General features: G+C 55.0%; 1 protein-coding gene across 7 annotated transcripts in view; it reads left to right on the top strand.

Annotated features, from left to right (window-relative positions):
* RPH3A (rabphilin 3A) overlaps window positions 1-21,494 on the top strand; it is a 165,301-nt gene that overhangs the window by 88,878 nt on the left and 54,929 nt on the right. For 3 of the 7 annotated variants that reach the window (XM_045845877.1, XM_045845868.1, XM_045845835.1), the window contains exons 1-2: window positions 1,116-1,512; window positions 1,667-1,784. The gene's annotated coding sequence lies outside the window, so the exon portion shown is untranslated. Of the gene's footprint in view, window positions 1-1,115; window positions 1,519-1,666; window positions 1,785-21,494 lie in introns of those variants that run through there. The other 4 variants (XM_045845844.1, XM_045845852.1, XM_045845861.1 and 1 more) reach the window with 3 other exon arrangements.

The following is a 21,494-nucleotide window of genomic DNA, read 5'->3' as shown; positions in this document are numbered from 1 at the left end:
CATCCGAGTGGCACTCTTTGGAGGAGGGTCCCCAGTGACGAGGGCCGTCCTTCACTTTGCAGAGGAGGTCAGACCATGTCTGTCTGGGACTTCCTGTCCTCTGCCCAGAGTGAGCAGGGGCAGGGTCCATGAGATCAGGACTCGGGAGCCCTGGGCACCGGCTCGTCTTCGTGTGTTTCTCCTGGTTGCATGTTCTTGTCCGTGCAGCGATGTCACCTCAGAAGGCCAGCCTGGGTCTTCTGGGGACGAGGGGTCTGTGGCTAAGGCTCAGTTGTCTGATCCAGACCTCCGGGAGTCCCCCAGCACCATCCTGCTCCAACCACGTGCTGGAAGCTGGGACCGGCACGTACCACCCTGGGCTGGCTGGCAGTTCCTTTCTCGCTGTGTCAGAACATCCGAATCGCAGGACGGGGTTGGACTGTGGGACCAGCACAGCTCACCTCTCGTGTGTTCTTATGGTTGCTTTTTAACCTCTTCAGTCTTTAGGAAAACCAAGTAGTCGAAACCTCATGGTACAGACGGGACTTGGAGACATTAAATGACTTTTACAGGGTTGTATGGTGGGGGGTTAGACCTGGGACCCACAAGCCTGTCAGCTGCTTAGTCAGTGAAGCCATCCTGTCCCTTAAACCTTTCCATGTCCTACACCCCAACTTCCTGACCCTGAGCACGGGGGCTCCCCCGTGCCAGGTCAGAAATCTGCAGTAGCGTGGGTGAGGACAGGTCAGCCGGGCTGATTTCTGTTGGGAAGAGACCACTTGCAGGTTCCCACCCCGGGGTCAGACTCTTCTCTGAGCCCAGCAGAGAGCAGTGGTAGTCTGGGGGCGTGTGTGGGCAGGGGCCTGCGAAGTGACAGCTCCTTTGCTCTGCGGGTGAGTGACAAGATTAGAACAAGTGTGTGAGAGGTAGGCTGTCGCAGACCTCACTGTGCGATGGCGAGAGAAGTCCCATCTCCCTCCTTCCCCTGGACTCCCCCTTCTCTGCCCAAACCATCCAATAACTTAACTTCCCCGCCGGAGGGTTCGCTTCCCGCCCATCCCCTCCTCCGCCACAGCTCAGCGCTGTCCGCGGTGCTGATCGCCAGTCTCCTGACTGCCGTTCGACCCGCTGGGATCTCTGGTGCGCCCAACCTCTCCTCCCGCCTCCCACCTCTCTTTCTCCAGGCACCTCACCCATAAATCACGGGTGGAAGGCAGGCTTGGTTCCCCCGAGCCAGCCGGGAAGCTGCTGCCCCCTCCCTTGCTCAACACAGGGCTTTGCAGCAGTGGAGGCAGCTGCCACTGATTTCGGGCAGTGGAAGCAATTGATTCGTCGGCTGCCAGCAGCCTGGAGTTGCCTGCGCGGGCGGGCGGACGACAGAGAGAGAGAAGAGAGAGAGAGAGAGGGAGAGAGAGAGGGAGAGAGAGAGAGACACTTACAGAGCAAAAACCTTCATCCATGTGGAGCACAGTCTGAGGGAGCCACGGTCTGTTTGCCTTGTCCACCGACTGGTCTGACTTTCCTCCTCTTCTGGTGGGGGTATTTCTTTTTGTCTTGGTTCTGCATGATTTAGGGATAGTTGCGCTCTGTGTGTGTGTGTGTGTGTGTGTGTATGTGTGTGTGTGTGTTGGCTCTTAGATTTTATTTTGGGAAGAGTAGGAGAGTCAAATGAACAATTTTCTTTCAGGCACCTCCACTGAGCTTTCAAACCAAGTCATCGGAAGTTAACATCTTCCCACCCGGCAGGGAAGGGGCGTTGGCAAAGAATTCGGCTCGCCGTTCCCCCCTGCAATCTTCTGGTGCCGGTAAGTGCTGGTCTCCTAAATTGTGCAAATGGGCCGGGGGTGTTGGAACCCCAGTTGTGAGGAGGTGTGTACAGGAGCCGGTGGGCTGGCGGGCAGGTGGGAGGGGAGGGGTGTTGAGGGGCCACTGCGTTTATTTGCCCACGTTCTGCAGTGTTTGATCACCCAAGTGGCACCTCGGAGCCAAATTGTATTTCAGCTCGGGGCCCAAGGAGGGGGTAAAATAGGCTCACATTTTAGGCATTGCGATAGAAATCGTGGCTCCTGCCCAGTTTGGCCTCTGCCTTGCAGCAGAAGCTGTTGAAAGTAGCCGGCAGTTCTCGGAGTGAATTAACCCTTCGTGGGGCGGGCCAGCCTGGCACGTAGGGTCTCCAGGTATTGTGATCTAGTGGGCAGGCACCTTGGCCCTAGAGGGGAGAGGGTCCCCTGAGGCTGGAAGGTTAACCCTTGCCTAGTGTCACCTCGTCACACCAGGTGAGACTTACACAGGACAGGGCTCAGGTTGGGTCATCTTCCAGGGGCAGCGGAGTAATGAACTGTGGTGGGGTCTTCTGGGCTGTTCTGATTTTCCTGATATGACGTGGGAGCCATGGAAGGACCACCTTTTCCTTGGAGTGAGTGGTTGGGTGGGCCAGGGGGAGCATCCAGCTGCATGCTGAGCAGACGATGTTTTATTTTCACAGGTGGCATAACCTGTGAGTGATTGTATGGGCGGGGGCGGGGGGGCGTGCATCCTGGCTCCGGCCTGGGAGGCTGCATCCTTGAGCCCGTCTCTGAGCGGGGAGAGAAGGGAACAGGGTTGGTCTGGGCGCTGGGGATGGGCTCCAAGCTCCAGCTCCAGCTCTATTCCAGGGCAGGCAATGCCCTGCTGCAATTATCTGAGATCCTGATGGGAGCAGCCTGCACCAACCTGTTAGTGAGTGGCAAGTGGAGGTCCTTTGCACGCGAAGCCAGGAAACTCACATTTAATTTTAAAATGACTTTGCTGCTAAGCTGTGACTTATCAAAAGAGGATTTCTCTTTGCTTCTTCCCGTGACTCCAGCTACCTTTCTGGAAGCGAATGCACTTATTTTTAGCATCTTTGCTGTCATCTCAGGGGTTGCTTCAGTCTTCTGCATCCCCAAGGATTTTCCTCTTTAAGTTCTTGTTCTTGGAGGTGGGAGGGATGAAACCTCAGCCCCAGAGACTGGCGGGCCTGGTACGCACACAGGGCCCACCCAGTCATGTTCTTCAGCCCCGGGGCCCTGTGAGGACGCCAAAACCCCGGGGCCTGTGCCTGCCCAGGCAGCTCATGTGAGGCGGAGGCGAGGATTTCTCAGTGGTCAGCGCCCAAGAGTCGGTCCTCAAGTCCCAGGCTTCCTTCACAGGGTGACCTTGAGAACAGAGTTGCCTTAGTTTCCTTCCCTGGAAGCCTCACGTCTGAATGATGACCGTGAGGAAGTTCAGTTCAAATGCAGAGCCCCAGATCTGGCTGTGGGTGGTACTGAACATGCTGAACTTCGGCATTGACCAGTCAGGCCGGACCTCGGCTGGGGCCCCGGAGGGGGCGATCTTCGGGGTCCCCTGCAGTGCTGAGTGTTGACCTTTGAGGGTCCGGGGTGGACTGGGGAAGAGCCAAGAGAGCCACGGGGGCCTCCGTGCCACATCGCCGTCTGGTTCGGGAGCCCTTTAGTATTTTAGTGACGGGTTCCGCCATGCGGCGCGTGTCAGCCGGGCGGAGGGAGACAGGGCTGGGTTGTCCCCATGTGGGTGCTTCTGAGGCAGCTCCTCACTGTCTCCCAGTCTTCCTTCCTTGGGGGTGGCTAAGATCCAAGAGGCAGCCTTCCCTCCTCCCCCATCACATTTGAAATGGTGCAATGTGGTGCACCGGGGGGGAGGGAGACGGGAGCTTCCGGAACGGGCCTTGCACTTAGAGCAGGAGACCTGGGTTCTGGCCCCAGCTCTGCCTCCCCTTTCCGGGCCTCAGTTTCCCCACCTGTGCAATATGGCCGTTGGTCAGGGTGACCCCAAAGCCCCTTCCAGCTCTGAGGTTCTGTGTGTGCTAAGCGCGTGTGCATGCATGTGCACACACGTTTCTAGGCAGGGTTAGCACTGCCTTTGGAAATGCATCACATGTGTTGGGGAGTCCCTGTGTGGGGTGAGTTGGGGTGCGGTAGGTTCCTGGAATGCCGGGCTCAGGTGGAGAGGGCTCTGCTTTCGGTGCAGCACGGACAGGTGCGCAGGCATCTGGATTCTGCAGCGCGTGGAGGCCCCGTAGGGACTCCTCCCAGGGGTGACAGCAAGGGTCCCTTTGAGAGCCACCACTCTGAGAAGAGGCATGCTCACACAGCATCAGGGGGTTTGTGGGCCCTCCCTGATGCCCATCGGAGCACCTCAAGTCCAGAACCTCTGACCTCGTCTAACCCCTTTTGGGGGCGGGGGGCAGAGAGGGAAAGCGACTTTCCCAAGACCCCCTGGTGAGCCATGGCACAGCGACCTGCAGGTCTACCGTCGTCCCCTCACTCCCGGCTCCGGCAGCCGCCCGCCGGCCTGGGGGGTGGAGGGAGGACAGGAGCACCTCGCCAGCCCGTGCGGGTTCTGGGGACGCATGGGGTGGACACGTCGTGGACATTGCCTTTCTCACTCACAGAAGGGCGGCGGGGCCAGGGACCCTGCACTCTCACGGGGCGGCCTGGGGAGTCAGTCTCCCCACTTTGCTGTGCTTTTACCTCCCCTTACTGCTCCCACACATCCCAGGTGTCTGTCCAAGGGCAGGGTAACTGCTCTGGGGGATTGCTTGTAGCTCGTGGTATTTACTCTGTATTTGTTCACCTGTGCCTCCCCCCATCTCTCTCTCTCTCTCTCTCTCTTTATGTGGGTCACTGAGAGTTTGTGGCTTTCTAATAAAATGCACCATGACATGTGGTCCTGTCTGCTGCTCTCTCTTCCCTTGGAGTGGAGAGCTGGGCGTCAGTGCAGGCAGAGCAGCAGCCGATGTGAAGACGGAGAGAAGCCACCAGCGCAGCTCGTTTCTGCTGGGCGCCGTGGCCGTGCCCTGAGCTAAAAATAGCCCCAGGTCCCAGGAGTGGTGGGCTGGAGCCCACGAGCTTAAATTACTCAGTGGCCACCCACAATGGGGGTGCTCAAGGTGCTGGGACGTGCAGGGGGCACCACAGCCCCCTCTTGTGCTCCGGCTCCCCATCCCCGGCTGCTGGCTGAGCCTCCAAGGCTGCCGTGTGGGACTCTGGGAGCACCTGGACCCGAGTTTGAATCTCGATGCCAATGCTTCCTTGCTGTGTGACTTCAGGCAAGACCCTTAACCTCTCTGATACTCAGTTTCCTCAGGCATATGAAGGTAGTTTGGCGTGGTGGCTAGGAGAGTGGGCTCTGGAAAGAGAGCTCTTGGGTGTAGATCCTGGTTCTAGCACTTTCCAGTCATCCCACTTCACCTCTCCAGGTCTCAATTTTTTCACCTGTAAAGTGGGAATAATAAGAGAATTAGGAGAATTTTGAGGGTTAACACTTGCAAAGTGCTTTGTATCGGGCCAGTGCCCCACAGCCATCCGTGAAGGGGATGCACCATGACATGTGGTCCTGTCTGCTTGGCAACAGAAATAGAGGAAGGACCCCTGACCCAGACATGATCGGGGTGAGGAAGAGGAAGATGAGTCCTTCCTGCCAGTCATGCAGCTTTGGCACCCAGGAGAGAGAGGATGTGGCTGGAAGTCCCTGGACCTCCTCTTCATCCATGAAACGGGTGCATCGGCCCCCTTTCCTTAAAGCGCGTGTGTCCCTGAGGCCTGGGGTGGCCGAGAGTGCAGCGAGCAGGCCCTGCAGGAAGGGGCCTAGGGGGAGACGCCCTCTGCCCTCCTCTGAGTCTTCCGTTCCTCCCAGTCCTGGGAGGCTTTTGCTGAATCATCCCAGCTCACCATCTCCGAGTCCCTGCGTTTCTCCCGGGAGCCCTGAGCTTCCCCTCGCTCCCTGCCGCCGTGCGCCCGCACGGGGCTCCTGCAGGTGCCACAGGGTGGACCCTTCAAGGCCAAGGCTGTGCCGTCTCCATTTTTGGAGTCAGGGTTCGCACACAACTCGGCAGTGACTTGCATGTGCGCGTGCCTGCCTGCATGAATGAATGACACCTCCGTGGATCGTCTGGTGGGCAGGTCAGTTGGGGGAGGTGCCTTGGCCTCCGATCCAGCTGGAGGCTGATTGTGATGAGTCACTGGGGAAGTTCGGAAGAACTTGGCTTTCCTCTCAGACCCACTACAGGCAACCCACAGGCCTCTGTCTCCTCCCAGCACAGCCACTGACGTTTCTTCACGTGTCGCACATTTATGGAGTGCTTACGGTATGCATGGCACCATGGTGGGCATTGGGAATAAAATGGTGACAATCCCTTCGGGACTTAGATAAAGCAGGGGGCAGCTGATAAAACGTGATCTTTTGTGGGGGTGGCACTTGGTCCCCCTGAAACACTCAGCCCCCTGACACCCAAAGTTCCATCACGAAAGTTTCATTCTTCGTCCTAAGGCTTTGTTCCTGGATAAAGAGCAGGGGCTCTGGGGCGGGGTGTTGCATGCGGCCTGCCTTACCAGTCACTCACACCCTGATGAGGAGGAGTGTGAAATGCTTTCCCTAAAGGGAGGAGAGAGCTTTTCTGGAGTGGGGAGTGGAGTTGGCGCACGCTAACCTCGCAGGTGAGAGAGAGGGCAAAGGCAGAGAAAGGTGGATGTCGCTGGATACACGTTCTGCGGGGGCGGGGGGTGAACAGCTCTGCGGTGCCCCAGAGAACCCGAGGGCGGTTCTTGGGGTGCGCCCTGTACCCATGCCATCAGGGACTGTGGGTGCAGGGTCTTGGGGCCAGGGTTTCCAAAGCCCCCCCTGCCTTGGATAGAAGAGGGGTTTTATTTTGAAATGCAAAACACTTTCACGGGCCACAGTTACAACTGTTCCAGGTGTGCTGGGAGCCTCAGACTTTTCGCCCAGGTTCTCCCCCTGCCCGTCACCCCGAGGGGCTTGAGCAGAATGAAAATCAGGCCCGATGCCTCCCAGACCCTGTGAACTTTCTGCCTCTGAGCCCCCCAGTTTCTGCGGGAGTGTGAGCTGGACCCGGCAGAACTGCCCCGTGCCTTGCTAACCTCTCAGTGCTCTGGGTCGGGTCCTCTTCAGGCAGGACCCAGGGGCCTGGGTTACATCTCTCAGGGACCCAGCGGCAGTGATGGGGAGCCCCGCCAGGCCCCTGGGGCTCTTCTCAGACCGACTCGGCTCCCCGTCTGGGCCGTGGAAATGGGGAAGACTAGAGCGCCGTGCCGAGGCACCAGGCTGCCGTGTGCAATGTCACAGCGGTTTCCTCGAAGTAATTGCCTTGCTGTCATTACTGATAATGACATCATTCTTGCTTGAATCTCATTGTAATGGAGCCGTGTCAGACTCTGACTTAGCAATCCAGCTAGTGAGCGAGATGACAGGCCGCAGGACGCTGGGGCTTGCGCCCACCCCTCCCCAGTGAATCCACAAGAGGCAACTCAGCTGACAAAAGGCTAAGGATGTTCGGTGTGTGAAGGCTCTATTTGCAGAGTGGCCGGGGGGAAACTGCCTGGTCGCCCAGTATAACCTCAGCGAGTTCATTCAGGTGCCTTCTTGCTTGTTTGCTTCCTCTTTTCTCTCTTCCCTCTTTAATGCACCTACACAGTGACGAGCAGCGACCGGTGAATGGAAGCTGCTTTCGGCAGAGGACAGATTACGTAAGCAGGTTCCGTCCAGCGGCGACGGTCGGACAGCGAGCGGGGCTGCTGCCCGGAGGGACGGGCAGCATCTCCAGGGTCGCGGGGAGGCCCTCCAGGCGAGATGCTGGCCAAAAAGCATGCGTGTGGTCCCTTCTGTCCCACAGCCTGTCCCCGGGGCCTGGTCCCCTCCACCTGTTGGCTATTTCCTCTGCCACTGTGTGGCTGGGTTCACCAGGCAGCTTTTCAGTAGGATACTGGAACTTGATGAAGGCGATGAAGTCCCTGGAAGTGGCCGCCACCGTGTTAGGCGGCGGTGTCTGGCCACGTCTCCCCCCGCCCCCTCCCCGCCCAAAGGTCTGCGGACCGGGGGCTTGTGGGAAAGGCTGTTGGGGAGGATGGAAGGTGCAAGCTTTTGCTGGCAGCTTTTCCTCTGGTCATTAGAGACCCGGTCATGCCAGGCCAGAGGGAGACCGCAGACCCAGGTGTGTGCCGAAGGGTGGACACAGGGCAGGGGCCACCCCCCGCCCCCGCCGAGTGGCAAAACACAATGCGCAGACCACTGACAAACTCCCTTTGCCTTTCACAAAGGGACACACTGCCGCTCCTTGAGATTAGTTTCTTCATCTCCTTTTTCCCTTGCAAGGGTTCATCTGGCTGGGGCCAGCCTCCACATTACCTGCAGAGGGGTCTGAGCGCCTGTCCTCTTCCGGAGGAGGAGGCGTACGTGCCTTAGGCAGAAATCCCCAGGGAACAGAAATCCTCCCCACGTGCTGGTGACAGGAGGGGACTTTGCCTCCGATTGTCACGTGGGGAGAGCTGGCCTCCTCTGAAGCCTCTTGGTTTCCCGCGGAGAACTCATCCGCTTCATAGATTAGCACGGGCGTCTCTGTTTCCACACAGAGAGCGGAGGGTCGAGTTCTTCTTCTTTCCCATTTCCTAGTCCGTGACCATCCTGGGTCCTTGCAGGCCGTGTCCCCGATGTTCTTTTTTTTTAAAATTAATTAATTAATTATTGAGAGAGAGGGACAGGGGGACAGAATGAGAGGGAGAGAAACATGGATGCGTGAGAGAAACATCGATCGGTTGCCTCTTGTGCTTCCCCAGCCAGGCACCTAGCTCACAGCCCAGACATGTGCCCTGACTGAGCATCGAACCCCTTGGTCTGCAGAACTGCACCCACCTACTGAGCCACACCGGCCAGGGCTGTTTTCTCGATATTTTGTGTTAAAATATACTCTTTAAAAATTAAACGTTGGAATTAGTTGATGGTAGTTGCTTGAAAAAAAAATCAGTGCCCTTCCTTGGCAAATAAAAATAGCAACAAACGTGGAAATCATTTTACTCATTGGAGAAATCCAAATGGCTGGGAGATCATTTTGTCCAATCATTAACCGCAGAGGTGATTGACTTTTAGTGTATGCAGACATCTCTTGGGGTAGTTTTTCAAATGCAGATTCTTAAGGTCTGTCCCTAGAAATCCGGACTCAGGAGGTTTGAGTCGTGCCCAGGAGTGAGCAGTATAAAGGATTTCCTGGTGATTCGGTGGCAGCCTCCCCATTGGTCATCCTGGGGGGGGGGGGGTGCCACTTTCCCCAGTGGGTGAGTCTTCTCCATCACCCCCTGGGAAGTGGGCTTGAATGCCTCCTGTGATGGGGGGCTCAGCACCTACCAAGGCCCCTGTGCCCGTCAGACAGGTCCTGGCAGCATGGCCGTCCTGTCTGGTGTCGACTTAGACCCGACTCCTGTCACTTCTGGTTATTTTGTCTTCTGCAGCCAAACTGAAGCAATAAAATTCCCAAGACAAAGCATGGTTCTTAATAGTTCAGTGCTGTTAGGAGGTGGTTGCACGAGGCTAAAAGTCCTACTTCACTTTTGTTAGGGGGTAAGTCCAAAAGTGAATGTCTGATATCCTCTGCATGGTAATGTGGTTTCTCCTCCACCAACATACAGTCATTCACTCATTCATTCATTCATTCACCCATTCATTCATTCAGCTGATACATGCTTATTGGCCATCTATGACTTTGTAGATCAGAGATCCCCAAATACAAGATGGACCTTTAATTTCCACATTTTCTCGAGAAAATGATCAATCTCCCCAACTCCCACAAAGTGTTTGCCAGACTCAAGTAAATAACCTGTTAGAAAAAGGAAGAAAGAAAGCAAAAACCTATGAGGAATGTGAGCGAAATGGTCAAATGTCCATTTATAACATTTGATTCATTAATTGTGTTCCACACACGCTTAAAAAATATATAAAATAACCCACGAAAACTCCTTCCTTTCCCTTTCATGTGCGTTAAAGAACAATGCACAAGCCAGAAAGGTGCGAGGTAAGTTTTGTAACTCGAGTACAGGTCCATCTACTGCGCGTCTGCCAGTGAGGGATGGGGGAGGGGGTACCTTTCGGAGCTGCCCGGTGCCTGGAAAGTTTAGTGGGAATTTATGTAAGCAATTTTGTTCTTCAGAATAAAGTCCATTGACAGAGATGATAAAACAAACAAACAAACACTTGACAGCGTGAGAAAATTTGAGGAGACCAAGGTGATACAAGGTGAACTTCTGTGTTCTGAGGAATATTTGGTTGGGGGACCCTTGTCTTCCTCCCACCTGGTCATCTACAGTATCTGCCAGGCACTGTGCCCCGCGCTGGCCTGCGGTGAGCAGCTCAGAGTTGGTCCTTCCTCTCCGGGAGGCAGACATGAATCAGTAATAATACGTAGGGGTGTATGAACAGAACCTGGGCCGAGGGTTCTAATGAGGGGAACACAGATCTCTGAGAGCATGTCACAAGGACATCTGCCCGAATCTGGGAGGGCTTCCCTGAGGGAGTGGCCTGGAGCTGGGGCCCCGGGATGGCCACTGCTCCCTGGTTCCCAGGGGCTGTTGCTGCTGCTGCTGCTGTGAACCACACTGAGCACCCCGGTCTAAGGAGAGCGAGAGGTCACAGGTGCTGGCACGGCGCTCCAGCTGTCTCCTGGTGTCTCTCGGGTGGTGGCTCTGCTGCCTTAGCTCTGCACCCCGACTTCGTCTCTCATCCTGTTTGTTATATTTGAGTGCATTTTAATTCGTCCTCGTACTTATGGAGTACACTGGTACATGTGGCTTGCAAAACCCGGAAGGGATGTCTTTTTTTTTTTTTTTTTTTTGCTGGGATGTCATTTCTTCCATACTGGGTTTTTCTTTTAGGTTTTGCATTCTGTGTTCTCCCCAGGTTGTTTGCAAGGCGGCCCCGCCACTTCTTTGACCTTGTCCCTGTGTGGGCATCTTTGTCCAGACCAGCTCTCTGCTCTCATTTGACCGGAGAGCTGGAGGATGAATGGGAGTTAACTGAGTAAAGGGAGGAGGAAAGAACATTCATGGCAGTAAGCACAGCATGTGCAAAGGCCCTGAGGTGGTGTTCACGGATCTCAAAGAAAGCCAGCCTGGCTGGAGCACCAGGTCGGGGGAGCCCAGAGTGAGATGAGGTTGCTGGTACCTATAGGGTTGAATGTGGCACTGACTCCCTGGAAAGTAGGGGGACGGAGGGACCCCTAGCAGTTAACCATGACGTGGGGCCCCTCCCTGAAACTATGGAGGATGAGAGTGGAGAGAGGAGGCAGGGATAGTTATCCATCTACCTGGGTTTAAATTTCAGCCCTGCCGCTGTGTGACTTTGAGGAAATTGCTAAGTCTCCCCACACCTCAGTTTTCTCCTCTGGAAAATGGGGATAACCGTGACCTCATTGCATTGCCTTGAGAATTTAGCAAGTCAGTATACAGTCAGAGTCTTTGCTTGGAGTGGGCACAGCCCGTGGGGACTGCTAATGAACATTGGTTATCGTTTGGAATGTGATGATGATGAAAGCTCAGAGCTCCACACTCCGGAAGGGGTCCTGTCACTGCCTCACGTCTGCTAGGCCTTTATTCCGCTAGGATCTTTATCCTGATCACATGTAAAATGTGACACCCCCACGCGAGAATCTGACTCCCTCCTTCTTTATTTCATATTCCTCTCTAGCACTTAGCAGCGTGGGGCACTGCATCTGTGTTATTTATTTTGTTTGTCGTCCGTCCCCCCCCACTAGAATGTCAGCTCCACCAGAACAGGAACATCTGACTGTTTTATTGATCGTCGGATGCCCAGGGCGCTCTATCCCACGGTGCCTTGGCACACAGTTGGTGCTCAATAAGGACGGCCAGTGAACTCTGTCCATCTAATGCTCCTCGCTCTTGTCTGAACCCTAACCCACTCCCCAGGCTGCTCTAACTCACCTAAGGGCTCGAGCAACAGCAAAAGCCACACAAGGAAAACAACCCCCAAACCCTAGAAGGGGGCGGGTGGGGGGATGGACAAGGAGGAAGTTGGGATAAGGAAGGTGTCAAGCGCCAGAGAGTCTGGTGATGGGGACGAAAGCGAAGGTCCTTTATAACACCAGCGGTGGCAGCCTGATCCTTTAAACCTGATTAATCACATTAAGCCTTTGTCAATATCACCATTACCTCAGCCCTGGCCGCGGCAGCTGGTGGAGCAGCAGGCGCGTTCAATATTTAAGAAGACCTGCATTGCAGGCGAAGGGTTGGGGCCACCTGGGGAAGAAGCAGCAGCAAACTCTCAGGGACAGTCTCTTAAGCGGCGGGTTGTCTTTAGAAGGAGAGACACGAGAGAAGGAAAAGCTCCCGAAGCCCTCAGCCCTTCCCTGGCCTCCTCTGATTTCTGGTCCCACTGAACACACGCCCCAGAGTTGTCTGCTCTGACACAGGACGAGAGAACGCTGCCGGCAGAAGGGAGGCCATGAGCCAGGAAGCCGGGTCTCGTGGGTTCCGTGTTTTCTAGATTCACATAAAGCGGTGGTCCTGGGGGCGGGGGGGGGGTCTCCAGGCCCGCAGCATCAGCATGGCCATATGCAGTGGCTCTAAGTGGCATTAGGAATGGATTCTGATCATCTCTTTATTTTAACATATTTTTAAAAGATTTTATTTATTTATTTTTAGAGAGGGAAGGGAGGGAGGGAGAGAGAAAGAAAGAGAGAGAGAAACATCAATGTGCGGTTGCTGGGGGCCGTGGCCTGCAACCCAGGCATGTGCCCTGACTGGGAATCGAACCTGCGACACTTTGGTTTGCAGCCGGAGCTCAATCCACTGAGCTACACCAGCCAGGATGGATTCCGATCATCGCTTAGCTCTGCTGTCCTTTGGGTTGGTCTCACACGCAGGCAGCCTCTCTCCTCCTGGTAGAACCCAACAAGTCCAAGTTTGTCTTAGCCCAGCTTCAACCTAGTAGGGAAAAAAAAATAGAGATACCTTGTCTCCTAAGATCCCAACAAAAGTCCCAGAATTGAGTCTAATTGGTTTGCACTGGGCAACTTGTTCAACGTTGAATCAATCAGGTGCAGTCAGAAGAGGGGAATGGACGGACTGGCCAGGCCAGGGTCCTGCCACCCCCTCTTCCCAGAGAGGGGAGCTGAGGTCAGCCCCAGGAGGACACCTTGGGCTGAGACAGAGAAAGGAGGGTCCCCTAAAAGAGAACTCGAGTGTTGGCACCGGGAGAGGGAGGAACAGATGCCCACTTCCCGTCCCCCCAAGGGACCTGCGGTCATCAGGAGGGTGATGTCTATGAACAATGGAGGCTAAGCTCTGAGTTTCTGTCTAGCACGTTACAAGTTCAGAGAAGAAAGGTGGCTGGAGGGGACATTATGGGTCAAGGGAGACTTGATCTGGGATTTGAGGGGTTAAATGTAGGAGCAAGAACATTTCAGGGGATGAAAAAAGGCTCCTCGACACCATTCCACACCATGCCAGTAGCTTCTGCTGCGTGAAGAGAGTCTGATCATTCATACATTCCAACTTGTAGGACGCTCAGCGATGACGGGTCTCTCTGTCCACCCAGTTCCCCTCTCGCGCGCCTTTGTACCACTGCAACCAGGTGGAGAGTACGCGCGGCGCTGTCCGTGGTGCTGAACCGCAGCCAGGCCGCAGCTCCGCTATCCGCGCGACCTCTCTCCTGAGTGAGGGCTTCGCATATGTTGTTGCTGTTCCTCTCCCCGTGGAAAATACGCATAGTTGCCACTGCCTGTGCCAGCAGGGGTCCCAGCAGGAAACAGATGACAACTCCAATTGTGTAATTGGAGGAGAGTTTTTAGGAGAGACAAAAAGCGTGGGTAGGATAAGGAAACCCAGACACGGTGTTGTGAAGCACCCCGGGGCTAGCGATAGTGGGGAGCTGTTACCAGCCCTAGTCCCGAAGAGGGGGGAGCTGGGGGTGTCGTTGTAGGAGAGGGCCACCTGACCGGAGGCGTGCCCCTGTGAGCGCATGCAGCCAGCCCATGGCAGCACGGCCGAGAGGGCGCCTGGACCTCTCCCCCACCCCCAGTTCTCTCCTGGGCCTCTCTGTGGGCTAAATCCAAATGGAAACCGGAGGGCAAGGGCGCTGACTAGAGTGATACATACCAGCCAGCCTTCTGGGGAAGACAGCTTGGGGGGGGGAAGGGCGGGAAGTAGAGATGGGGGAGCAAGCAGACCATACGTACGGCACACTGACGTTATCAGTTAGCTGTTGCTGCATAACAGTCTCCCCCGAAGTTAGCGGCTTAACACACAGCCGCTTACTTGCTCGCATTTCTATGGTTTGGCCTGGAATCAGTTGACTGGCACAGCCACGGGTCTGGAGACCAAAAAGCTGGGTGGCACAAGATAGTCCCACCCATAGGTCCCGTGGCAGCTGAGCTGTTGGCTGGGAAGCCTTAGTTTTCTCCGCGCCAAGAGACTGGGTGTGTACATTTCTAACGTAATAGCAGGGCTTCTCTCCAGGGGACAAGCCCCAGTGGGCAAGTACTCATCAGGGCTGTGACTTCCCACCGGCCACACAAAGCCGCATGCTAAGCCCAGGCCCAAAGTTGGGGGGAAGGGACTCCGTAATGTGGAAGGCGTGCTCCTCGAGGGCCATCAGTGTAGCGGTCTGCCACGCTGCCGCCCCACACAGAGAGAATCACGGCCCACGTTTCCCGCTGCCGCTGCCGCCTTCATACGCTTTTAACGACTCACGCAAGCTCCTGACTAGTGAAAAAGTGAGCCCTGGGAAGTTGTGCGTTGAGAACGTGCGTGTGTCCACGTCGTCCCCTAATGCAACATAAATGCCTCAGCAACTGGAGTGAGTAGCTCTGAGAAGAGGAGAAACTAGACTCACTGCAGATGTAGTGTTGCTGTGCTGTCTGTCCTTAGGCCTTACGTGCGGGATGCGTGCTGACCTACCTGACGTAGCGTGCAGGTATTGGACACGCACATCATATGTCCCTGCATGTACGTGTGCCTCTGTTACATGTGTGGTGCATGCACACGTGGCCTCTGAGGCCTGGGGTGTGAGTGCTGGCTCTGCCGTTTGGTGGCTTTGGCCAATACCTGCCCCCTCCCCGTCTCAGCCGGCTAGTGGGAGTGGAGGATGGAGCTGCACTTAACACTGCGCTAAGTACCGGCGCGTGTGAACCACTGAGCAGTGAGCACACACGTGGGTCCCCAGGCCAGTGAGCAGTGAGCCCAGACAGGATGAATGCTCTCTCTTTGTTAGGGCTTCGGTGGAGAAGGGTGGAGTTGGAAGGAGATGGTGAGGGTGAGTGGGGAGGGGGTCAAACAGCTCTGCTTGACTACTTCCTGGCTCTGGTTCAGTCTCGGGGAAAGCCAATGAACCTTTATGAGCCTCAATTTTTCTGTCTGTAAAATGGACTCAGTGGTGTTTCTTTGCAAGAGTTATATGAACCGATGTACGTAAATGGCAGTGTTACTATCGGCCTTTATATCCTGGAGATGTGACAAAGATTACTTTTTCCTCTTTATTTGCAACTAACCACGTGCCCGTAGTATTAACTCATTTAATCCTTTAGCCTCTCTAGGAAGTAGGTGCTATTACAATTTTTTAAACCCCTGTTTTAGAGAGGAAGAAACTGAGGCACAGAGAGGGTTAGTAACTGTCCTGCCATCATCAAGCTGGAAAGTGGCAGAGCTGGGGTTTGAACCCTGGCCGCGTGTCCCTTCAGAACCTCGGCCCTCCTCGGCTGCCAGTGATGAGTGTCCTGACGCCCCCCTGCATGGGTGATTGTGAAGACCGAGGGCTTTGTAGATCGAAGAGTGTGCTCCGCCCACACTTGATGTCCTCAGGACTGTTTCCGGTGGCCGGGGGGCGCGGAGGGGAGGGAGGACCCGGGGAGACAGACAGGAGCTCTGTGGCTCAGTCCCGCTCTCCGGCCAACACTGACTGAGATTCATATTTCCGTTCCTCTCCCGACCTGGCGCCAGGAGGGCCTGGACAGGAACGTGGGATGGATGGAGGCAAGTCTGTAAGATCTATTATTCATGGGGACTAAAAGAAGCTTTCTGGGTGGTGTTTTTTTTTTTTTTCTGATGTGGTTTCGGATTTCTTAGAACCCACAGCCCAGGGAAGTGGCCATGGCCAGACGATGTGAGGCAGGAAGTGCCCTTGCGGGCCCAGGGACCCTGTAACCCATGTTATTTGGGGGTGGGGCTTGCGGAGCTCCTGGGAGGAGCTCCCTTGGGAGGGCTCGCCCGGTGCCAGCCCTGGTCTCCATACCCTTTCCTCCCAGTTTTCCCCGCCAGCCTGTCTCACAACTCTGTGAAGTAGAGGCTGGTACAGCCCATGTCCCAGACAAGGAAACGGAGACTCTGGGGTTCAGTAATTTGCCCGCACTCACCTAGGTTAAGGTTAGCTGGGGGTGGAGCCCAGGTGCAGGTGACTCCAAAGCCTGGGCCTTTGAGGGAAGGGTCTGTCATGAAGTCGGTACCGTGGGTGCAGGGAGGGTGGCATGTGTGGCGGGGGTGGGGTCGGGTGGGGGCGTGTTTGTTGTGGTAGGGCGGGAAGACAAGTAGGGCCCTTCCTGAGGCTCTTGCTGCGGCTTCTTCACGAGGATGAAGTGAAACTATGCATTTTCCCAGGGAAGGGAGCATCTAAGGCCCAAGGACCCTTTTCTTGTAACCAGAGACTGGCTCTGACGGCTTGATAAGAGTCAGGCCACATCAGTGTAGAGAGGGGAAAGTCTGTGAGCTTCAGCCATTTCCCCCCAAACGCAGAAAGAGGCTGATTCAGTTTTCTGAGTCACACTGCCCTCTTTACAATACCCTCAGCAAGTAGTTTTGCTGTTTGTGCTTGATTACCTCCTGTGACTGAGAACTCACTACCTATGAAAGTAGCATATCCTCCTTTTGATACCTCTGACGGTTAAAAACCTGTTCTTTACCTTAAGCCAGATCCTGCCTTACTTTACCTGTCACCTGTTGGAGCCAGATCTGGCCAGGCCTCTCTGTTGTAAGAGTGACTGTCCAAAGTAGTGATTCAAAGTGTTGGCATTAAAAGGAGACACACCTGGGTTTATGAGCTGGCTGACTCTACCATTCCTGGCTGGTGATTTTGGGTGACTTAATGCAACCTCTGAGTCTCAAGAGTGGAAATAACTTCAGAGCCTGCTTCCTAGGATGGGGTTGAAGATGAAATGAGGTCGCATATGCAGATTGCCCATCTGAAGGCTGTTCATTTCTGTGCTGCCCTCCTTTGCTAAGTGCAGACGCTCAGGGCAGGACTGTGAGCTGGTCAGGAACATGGGCTCCGGAGTCACACTGCCGGGATTCCAAATGTATCAAAATGGGACCTTAATATGTTCAACCAAATATTGTATTGTTTGCACTGCGCAAACAACATTATCAATATAATCAATAGTGCAGGGTGGTCAGAAGGTTCATTCATAACAAGACTCCAGTCTGAGTCCTGGAATATTCCACCTGCTCCCAGCGTGACCTGGAGAAACCCCAGGGCCTCCGTCTCCTCATCTGTGAAATGGGAGTGTTGTGGCTCCCGTCTCCGATTTGAGAAAGTGCTCCTGAGGCGAGAGGATGGGGGTCTGCTGTCATTTTTTAAAAATCCTCCCCTGAGGATGTATTTTCTGATTTGAGAGAGAGAGGAAGGGGGGAGAGAAAGAGAGAAATGTTGATGTGAGAGAGAGCCACACTGATTGGTTCCTTCCCATACGCACCCCACCTGGGGATTGAAACCACAACCAGGATTGGGTATGGGCCCTGACTGAGGATTGAACCTGCAGCCTGCTGGCGTACGGGACAACCCTCCAACCCACTGAGCCACCCCACCCGCTGTCGCTTTGTAAGCGGATAAAGGCCACTCCCTGCGCTGTGTTTGGGTGCTCCTGGGCTGAACCGTGAGCTCACATCCCAATAAACACAGCAGAAGTTGCAAATATTGTGAATTGAAAATGCATTCGATTCACCTGACCTACCGGACATCATAGCCCAGCCCGGCCCGCCTTACCTGTGCTCAGGACACACCTTAGCCTCCAGCTGGGCAACACCGTCTTCGCAAAGCCTCTCTTACGATGACGTGTTGAGCTCATGGAATTTATTATGCCTATGGCTTTGGAACCATCATAAAGTTGAAAAATCATAAGTCGAACGAACCACTGTAAGTTGGGGACCATCTGTGTTTTGTCCCTGAGGCACGGGAAGGACCAGGATGGCACTCGTGGTGTCCCTGGCACGGTGGGATTTAAGGCTGTGGGTAAGTTAGTTCCAGCCGAGTTTCTATCAGAATGAGCTTCGTTGCAGCCAGAGCCTCAGTGGCAGCCGGGGGCCATTAAGCTGCACCACTTTGCTTTAATACGCAGACCCGCCTAATCACACTTCCCTGCAGGGGGCCATGAGTCTGTGCGTGCACGCCCGGATGCAGAAGTCGTCCTGAGCGCTTCCTCTTTTCCTCACTGGCCACAGCCTCGCTGGAGCCGAGATGAGCTGGGTTAACAGCACAACGAAGGCGAGTCCCCACTCTCTTGAGCAATCGGGTGATTGGCTGGGCTGTGCAGGGAGCCCCGAAGGCCACTCTGTGCACAGTGTCTGCCTCTGCAGTCCACAGTTCGGCATTTGGGTTTAGAGACTCGGGGCTCAGAGGGATTCGTAACCCAGGGGAGGAGGGAAACATTTGGGGTACCCCTGTCTAGCAGGGGACATTCTCCCCAGGAAAATCAACTCTGGATGCTCTGCCCTGCCTTCAGTGTGTGTGTGCCATGAGATTCCCTCTGTGGACTGTTTTCAAATGCACGTGCTGTGTGACCTTGGGCAAATGACCTTACCTCTCTGGGCTTCAGTTTCCTGATCTGTGTAAAACTGGCTAAGAAAGGATCTTATCTTCCAGGACTGATCTGAAGATCAACTGAGAGGTTGCATCTGAAACACTTAGTACTGCAGTCCCTGGGCCATGACAAGCACAGGCAGGATGGGGTAGGCTGTGCTTCAGTAACAAACAGTCCCCAGTGTTTCAGTGGCTGAAACAACAGGTTGGTTTCTCGCTCGGGCTGCCTTGATGTGGTAGGTCGGCAGGGGTGACTGCGCTGCCCTGGCCCTCATGGAGGGCCCAGACTGGGGGGGCTCCATCCTCACACGTCCGCAATGGTCAAGACAGCAGAAGACAAGTGGACCGGCTTCAGAGTTTCAACCTGGGGACTTTTCATTTGCCCAAAACAGGTCACGTAGCCACGCCCAGCCTCCCAGGGAGAGAGAAAGGCACTCTTATCACGCGGTGGAAAGCCAGAAATGCTTCGTCTCTGGCACTGACGACAACCATCGCACCCAGCAAACGGCCCTTGCTTCAGCACAGGTCTGCTGTTAGGGTCATAGTAACCTAGCACGTGTGGCTGTGACTTGTGATTTCCACCGTTCATCGTCATCACGCTTTACGGGCTTGCTCTGGCGGCAGAAAGCCTGAGACGTTTCCTTCTGGTGCCGAAGCTGGGCTCCCAGCTCCTTAGGAAGACACCCCCGAGAGAATGACCAGTGATAACATAAGTCAGTGACAGCTTCCACTCGACAAGGGGTACTTTGAGCCAGGCGCCAGATCGAGGAGTTCACATACACCAGCTCACTCAACCCTCGCGATGATTCCGAGGGGGGCCCTATTATTGTCCCCACTCTCTACAGAGGAGGAAACAGAGGTTCAGGCAGGTAACTACACTCGTCAGACTCATAAATGGCAGAATGCCCCCAAACCCATACCCGAAGTCACCTTGCTGAACTGACTGCTAAAAGCACGCGTCCTCAGCTTCTGGGTCTTTAAATGGAAAAAGGAGGGATTGTCTGGGTGGAAAGGCCCGGAAAGGCCCTGCACTATCCTTGTTGACCCGCAGTGACAGGGGCTCGTCACTGGCACCACGCTGTCTCTTGAGTCCTGCCCTCCCCACTCCCCCCCCCATCACCCTGGGCTCCGCCCTCACGGATGTCTCCGTTCCCTAAACACTCCACGCCCACTGAAGCCTCTGAGCCTTTGCACACTCAGTTCCCTCTTCCTTTCCTCCATCCTTCACGTCTGGCCCACTCCAGCTCGTCCTTCAAGAGCCAGCCCAAATTTCCCTCCCCTGGGAGGACTCTCCTGGCCCCCACCCCAGGCAGAACCAATCCCATAATCTCTCTGTTCCCATGGCATTTTGTACATTAGCAAATCTAAACCTTCTCTACACACACACACACAGAACTTCTTTAGAGGAGGCAAATACATTAGTCTTTGTTTTTAATTTATGCCAGCTCTCTCTCCTCCTGACTTTAAACACTGCCACCTCATTTGTCTTATTAAGTACTTACTTTTGCTTTTAATTAGTGCTGTTCGTCGCCGCTGAATTTTAATTGTCAGCGCGGGGTCTCAGCAGGCCTCGGGGTGGATGCTTTACAAATGTCTCCTGTCCTCCTGCAAGGCCTCAGCCTGCATGACGATGCCTGCGAGTGGGGGGCAGGGAGATTACAGGGAGCAGCTGAGGGCTGGTGTACTCTTCCCAGATCACAGCTCATTCTGGCTGCCAGCACGATGCCCGTCTGCTCCAAGGTGGCTGGTTTGTGAAGACGCACAGAGATCAGGAGGGTTGCAACGCAGAAATTCAGTTCAAATTTGACTTGAGGGGGCGAAAAAAAGGAACAGTTTGGCATGTGGTATCTAAAAAGGCTATAACAGATTCACAGCCTCAGGTAAGGCTGGATCCAGCATTCCAGCGCCATCATCACTGGCATCAGGAATCAGTCTCCCTCCGTCTCTCAGCTCCGCTTTCATCCTTTGGCGGGCCTGTCTCGTGTGGTAGCAAAAGTCATCGGCTCCAGGCTTCTGGGCTTTGAGCTTGGCAACTCCACGGGAAAGAGAGTGCTTCCATGTAGCTCCAATGGAAGTTTTAGGGCAGGTCTTCCTAGATCCAGATTGGGTCATGTGACTACCCCTGAACCAATCACTGTAGCCCGTAGGATGTACTGCACTCCCTGGCCAGGCAGGGGTCCCTGGCCCACCTCTAGGAACCAGGTGTGGGTGAGCCCCACCTGAACCACACAGATAGATACTGAAAGAGAGAGAGTGATGACTTCTCAAAGGAAAACTATGGCGCCGGTACCCTCCAGAAGGGCAGATAGTGTTGGACAGGCGAGAACCAGCGAGCTCAACCGCACACATCCACCGTGGAGCCTCACTCAGACACCCACCTGGGGTTTGTTTTCCTCTCAGCCCCACCCTCACATGCCGTCCACACTCACCTCCTTGCCTCGGACCTGAGAAGCATTTTAGACCAGAATGTTCCTGCACACCAGGAACAATCCTGCAAGGCAGGCGTGGCAGAGACAGGGATTTCTTTGTCCCTATTTCACAGGTGCAAACACTGAGGCCCCGAATGACTAAGCGACTTCCCAGAGGCACACAGACAGTGAACGGGGTGGGGGGGGCCGGGGTTGGGTCCCAGGACTCTGGGTCTGAGGCCAGCAATTGTCCTAACAGCGGGCCGCTCTCTCAGGCAGCTTTGGCTGCAGAACAAAGCCCCCCACGGGGTAGTGGCCTAGAGCAACGACCCACGTTTGCCTCACGGTGGTTTGGGTCAGTGATTGGGTCAAGTCCGCAGGGTGGTCCTCTGGTCTAGGCCGGACTTGCATGACCTTGGCTGGGCCTGTTCACATCAGTGGACGGCTTGTGCTTTGGCTGGGACGGGCTGGCTTACGCTGGGGCAG

The sequence above is a fragment of the Phyllostomus hastatus genome, unplaced genomic scaffold (genome assembly GCF_019186645.2).
Source record: "Phyllostomus hastatus isolate PE091 unplaced genomic scaffold, TTU_PhHast_1.1 phas_contig_1162, whole genome shotgun sequence".
Lineage (NCBI taxonomy): Eukaryota > Metazoa > Chordata > Mammalia > Chiroptera > Phyllostomidae > Phyllostomus > Phyllostomus hastatus.
This window is presented reverse-complemented; position numbering and strand designations above follow the sequence as displayed.